The sequence below is a fragment of the Carassius carassius genome, chromosome 33 (assembly GCF_963082965.1).
Source record: "Carassius carassius chromosome 33, fCarCar2.1, whole genome shotgun sequence".
NCBI lineage: Eukaryota > Metazoa > Chordata > Actinopteri > Cypriniformes > Cyprinidae > Carassius > Carassius carassius.
Genome location: NC_081787.1, coordinates 26312195 through 26318542, shown reverse-complemented (window position 1 = coordinate 26318542; position 6348 = coordinate 26312195).

Genomic DNA, 6348 nt, shown 5'->3' with positions numbered 1-6348 from the left:
CAATGAACAGTGGTGCACTGATGTAACTGTGTTAAAGAAGATGTGCTTTCCTGATCAAGAAAGGCTCTTCATTAACTGCAAGCCGTTCTATGGGCCACAGGAGTTTCACTTGTTCATTCTTGTGAGTGTTTACATTCCTTTGCAAGTGCACGTGAGCTCAGCTTTACAAAAACTTGCTAATCTCATCACAGAGACAGATCAAACAACACCCAGACTCTGTTTCAATCATTCTTGGAGACTTTAATAAAAGAAATCTCTCCCGTGAACTGCCAAAATACAGACAGCATGTCCCACCAGAGACAGTAATATACTGGATCACTGTTACACAACAATAAAGGATGCGTATCACTGCGTTCCAAGCTGCTTTGGGGCTGTCTGATCACTGCCTGGTTCATCTTATACCAACCTACAGGCAAAAACCTAAATCTGCTAAACCTGTAGTAAAGACTGTAAAGAGACGGACCAAAGAAACATAGTGGGCTTTAAAAGCCTGTTTTGACCTCACTGATTGGAGTGTTTTTTTGATTGGAGGATATGTGCATTCCTACCAGGACTTATTTAACATTCAACAATAAGCAATGCTTTACAGCAAAACACAGACATCTTTGTCAGGCCAAAGTGGATGCCTACAGAAATCGGGACAGATTCTTGTACAATCAGGCTAGGAACAAACTGAATAAAGAGATTAGAGTGGCTAAAAGGAACTACGTTAAAAAGTTGGAAGATCAGTTCACTTCCAAAGGTCTGAGAGCCATCACAAACTACAAAACACCATTCCCCTTCACTGAGGTGAATCAAGAACTTGCTAATGACCTGAATGAGATTTATTATAGATTTGAAACCCCCCACACTCATTCTGACCATCTCTCTACACAACCGTTAACACCTCCTACAATCCCACTCTCCTCACCTCCTGCTCTTCAAATCAGTGAGGATGATGTTCGCCAGGTCTTCGGGAAGAACAAAAGAAGAAAGTCACCAGGCCCAGATGGTGTTACACCAGCCTGTCTGAAAACCTGTGTTGACCAGCTGGCCCAAAAACACTCCACCATCATTCCCATTCCATAGAAACCCGGGCAAAACAGGATGGTTTATTAAAGGGTTAGTCCACCCAAAAATGAAAATTATGTCATTAATGACTCACCCTTGTGTCGTTCCAAACCGTAAGACATTCATCTTCAGAACACAGTTTAAGATATTTTCGATTTACTCCGAGAGCTTTGTCCCTCCATTGAAAATATATGTAAAGTATACTGTCCATGTCTAGAAAGGTAATAAAAACAAAGTAGTCCATGTGACATCAGATGTCAGTTAGAATTTGTTAAAGCATCAAAAATACATTTTGGTTAAAAAATAACAAAGACTACAACTTTATTCAGCATTGTATTATCTTCCGGGTCTGTTGTCAATCCGCGTTCACTACTCCGCAGTGATGCTGCTGACGTAAGTCACTGCAGTAGTGACGGGAAGTTCGGTTCTTTTCCGTGAACAGGTTCTTTCGGAAAGTTCAATTCATTAAACCGGTGGAAAACCAGTTCACAAGTTACTTCCTGGTTCTAGTAAGAGCTCTTGCTGCTGCATTTTGGACTAGCTGTAGTTTGTTTACTAAGCGTGCAGAACAACCACCCAATAAAGCATTACAATATTCTAACCTTGAGGTCATAAATACATGGATTAACATTTCTGCATTTGACATTGAGCGCATAGGCCGTAGTTTAGATATATTTTTGAGATGGATAAATGCAGTTTTACAAATGCTAGAAACGTGGCTTTCTAAGAAAAGATTGCGATCAAATAGCACACCTAAGTTCCTAACTGATGACGAAGAATTGACAGAGCAGCCATCAAGTCTTAAACAGTGTTCTAGGTTATTACATGCAGAGTTTTTAGGTCCTATAATTAACACCTCTGTTTTTTTCAGAATATAGCAGTAAGAAATTACTCGTCATCCAGTTTTTTATATCGACTATGCATTCCATTAGTTTTTTCAAATTTGTGTGATTCACCGGGCCGCGAAGAAATATAGAGCTAAGTATCATCAGCATAACAGTGAAAGCTAACACCATGTTTCCTGATGATATCTCCCAAGGGTAACATATAAAGTGTGAAGAGTAGCGTCCCTAGTACTGAGCCTTGAGGTACTCCATACTGCACTTGTGATCGATATGATACATCTTCATTCACTGCTACGAACTGATGGCGGTCATATAAGTACGATTTAAACCATGCTAATGCACTTCCATTAATGCCAACAAAGTGTTCAAGTCTATGCAAAAGAATGTTGTGGTCAATTGAGTCAAACACAGCACTAAGATCCAATAGAACTAATAGAGAGATACAACCACGATCAGATGATAAGAGCAGGTCATTTGTAACTCTAAGGAGAGCAGTCTCAGTACTATGATACTAAATCCTGACTGGAAATCCTCACATATACCATTTTTCTCTAAGAAGGAATATAATGGTGAGGATACCACATTTCTATTATCTTGGACAGAAAAGGAGATTCGAGATTGGTCTATAATGAACTAGTTCTTTGGGGTCAAGTTGTGTTTTTTTGATGAGAGGCTTAATAACAGCCAGTTTGAAGGTTTTGGGGACATATCCTAATGACAATGAAGAATTAATAATAGTCAGAAGAGGATCTATGACTTCTGGAAGCACCTCTTTTAGGAGCTTAGATGTTATAGGGTCTAACATACATATTGTTGTTTTAGATGATTTAACAAGTTTATACAATTCTTCCTCTCCTATAGTAGAGAATGAGTGGAACTGTTCCTCAGGGGGTCTATAGTGCACTGTCTGATGCGATACTGTAGCTGACGGCTGAATGGTTACAATTTTATCTCTAATAGTATCGATTTTAGAAGTAAAGTAGTTCATAAAGTCATTACTGCTGTGATGTTGGGAAATTTCAACACTTGTTGAGGCTTTATTTTTTGTATTTTATTTATTATTTAGCCACTGTATTGAATAAATACCTGGGGTTATGTTTGTTTTCTTCTAAAAGAGAAGAAAAGTAATTGGATCTAGCAGTTTTTAATGCTTTTCTGTAGGATAGGTTACTTTCCCGCCAAGCAATACGAAATACCTCTAGTTTTCCTCCAGCTGCGCTCCATTTTTCAGGCTGCTCTCTTTAGGGTGCGAGTATGCTCATTATACCATGGTGTCATACTGGTTTCCTTAACCTTCCTTAAGCGTAAAGGAGCAACTGTATTTAAAGTGCTAGAAAAGAGAGAGTCCATAGTTTCTGTTACATCAAGTTGTTCTGAGGTTTTGGATATGCTAAGGAATTTGGATACATCAGGAAGATAACTTAAAAAGCAGTCTTTTGTGGTAGAAGTGATGGTTCTTCCATACTTGTAACAAGAAGTAGAATTTACAATTTTGGCTATATGAAGTTTGCACAAAACTAAATAATGATCTGAGATATCATCACTTGGCTGCGTAATTTCAACACTATCAACATCAAAATTCCATGTGACAGTATTAAATCTAGAGTGTGATTTCGACAATGAGTAGGTCCTGAAACATGTTGTCTAACCCCAATAGACTTCAGAATGTCTATAAATGCTGATTGCAATGCATCTTTTTCATTATCAACATGGATATTAAAATCACCAACTATTAAAACTTTATCTGCAGCCAGAAGTAACTTGGATGTAAAATCACCAAACTCTTTAATAAAGTCTGTATGGTGCCCTGGTGGCCTGTATACAGTAGCCAGTACAAACATCACAGGGGATTTATCATTAACATTTGTTTCTCTGGATAATGTTATATGAAGCACCATTACTTCAAACGAGTTATACTTGAAGCCTGCCCTCTGAGAAATCCTGAAAACATTGTTATAAATTGGAGCAACACCTCCCCCTTTGCCTTTTAGACGCGGCTCATGTTTATAACAGTAATCTTGGGGGCTGGTGTCTCTATATACACGTTCCGTACAATAGAATCGCCAATAACTAGAGCACTTTCATCAGGTTTCTCAGTGGGTGCATCACTGAGTGGGGAGAACCTGTTTAATGTTTTGATCGGAACAGAAGTGCGGTGTTTTGACCCACGACTATGCTGCCTCACTGTCACCCAGTTGCCCTGCTGCAGGGGCTCTGTTGCCGGAACTGAACAACGGCCAAAGGCCTAAGCTATAAACCTAGTTTTTATTTGTTAGGGCCTCAGCCCGGCGTAGAGCTAAAGGCTTGGAATCAGGAAGGATTCCTTTAAAGGGATACAGCTAAGAACCCAGTATTTATACAAGGTCTTGCCTGTCACACAGGGGCTACCGCTTGCTCTCGCATAAGCTTGCTGAACGAGCTGTCTCAACAGATCCCTAGTAGCAACACCCTGTTTAGATAGATAGGTATCCGAGGATACATAAATGGAGTGGCTCCCAAGATGAATGGGGCTTTTACCAACTCAAAGGGCACGAAGCAACAGCGTGAAGCCCTCACCATGAAGGATTTTGGAAAGAAAGCAGAGCACTAGCGTGCAAACTTACAACAGTGTGGATTTCAGAAAGTGCACAAAGCCTTCACATGCACACTTACCATAACATAGATTTTGAAATACTGTTCTAAGGAGGGGCTCTCATGGCACTCTGATCGAGCAGCTCCTAGATGGAATGGTGCATCTCAAACAATATGCTTGAGAGTCAACTCGATCTGTGGAAATAATGCTGGAGTGCTCTGGGGAAAAAACAGACAATTCAGTCTCATATGAGAGGATAACTCATTCACTACTAATTCATAGTAGCACACTCATAGTCGACCCTTCCTGGAAAAGGGGAGCACTGCTAACTACCACGAGAGTTGCCCAGATAGCCCCTCACATTGAGGGAAACAATGCTTGAAGTGTATAAACAAATTCACTCTGGCTGAATGGAGCACAAGGAACCGAGGTCTAACCATCTCGAAAAGGGAATGAAGCTGAGCACTTAACCCTTACCGTACAGAATTTCAGAAAAGTGCGCAGAGTCTTGCGTGCACACTTACCACTTACGTGGATTTTAGAAAGTACACAGAGCTTAGCGTGAGTACTTAAATGTTCATATGCATTGCAGAGGTGCTGAACTGCACGGGAGAGGCAAGCTCAACTTTTGCAAACCTCTGGCGAGGGGAGCATTAACTGAGGCAGTATATACAAGAAGGCATCCGTAATTACCACCTCCACTTCCCGCTGGATGCGAAAGCACAACTAAGCAGCCAGGAGGCCCCTCAGGGTGACCTGGCCGGACATCTATGAGTTTCCTTGCAGTGCTGTGCCAGTTCTGATGATCAGCGAGGCTCCCGCAGAAACCTGGGTGATCTCGGCCGCCTAATACCAGAGTGTTTAGTAAATTCCGTAACTGAGCACTGTAAAGGAAACTCACAGAGTTTGTTAGTAGACACATAACCTCCAGCAATTTAATACACAAGTATATACAGAAAGGGTTACATACTCACCCACCATCCTGCACTGGACCCCCGCTCAAGGGGTGCCTCCTTTTAGTCCAGACAATCAGTAAGGTGGTTGCTATGAACATAGAACCAGCCAAAATCATCATAGGTCCAGCAAAGGAGACTGTTGTGTGAGAAATTTTCCACCTAACCTCGATCAGGTAGAGAGCTGGTGGTTACAGGGGAATTAGGCAGGGGAGGATAAAAGCAGAAGTTAAAAAAACCCAAAGGAAATGAGTAGCTACCTAGGTATCACTCCGATTCAGATGAGAATGCTGCCTCATCTGAATCACATCCCTCAGGTCCTGCTTATCTCCTCGTGACCCACGATTCCTCTTTCTCCTGCCTGTAAGCTAGGGGAGGAGCACGAGTCGCGACACTAGCCTTCTGTGCCCGTCTTTGATCCTCAGATCGAGACGGGCCAGGACCCCTATGTTGTTCGGGCTCGGACCTTCGTGGAATGAAGGATTTAAAGGCAGCTGAGCTTGTCCTTGCCTTCCTGAACTTCTCGACGGAAAGTTCGGAAGGCGAGACCGGAGTATTGAAAGCCCCTTTCTTTTCTCCTGATGTCTGCCAGGTTCACCCTCAGATGTCTCTCTGTTACCACCATGGCCGCCATAGACCTACCCATGGTGGAGGCAGCCTGCTTGGTAGCATGGAGAGAGAGGTCTGTGGTGCGGCGCAGCTCAGCTACCTGGTCAGCTGAAAGGCCCTCGCCTTTATCCAGGTCCTTCAGCAGATCAGTCTGAAGCACTGCCATAATGTGCAACAAACCCACAGCCTGACCTGCTGCTGCGTATGCTCTGCCATTTAAGCGGGATGTATCCTGGAGGGACTTAGATGGCAAAGAGAGATATTTAAGAGAGGATGTTTCCCCCACAAAGAGATAGCTAGCCAGTGTCTCGTCTACAGG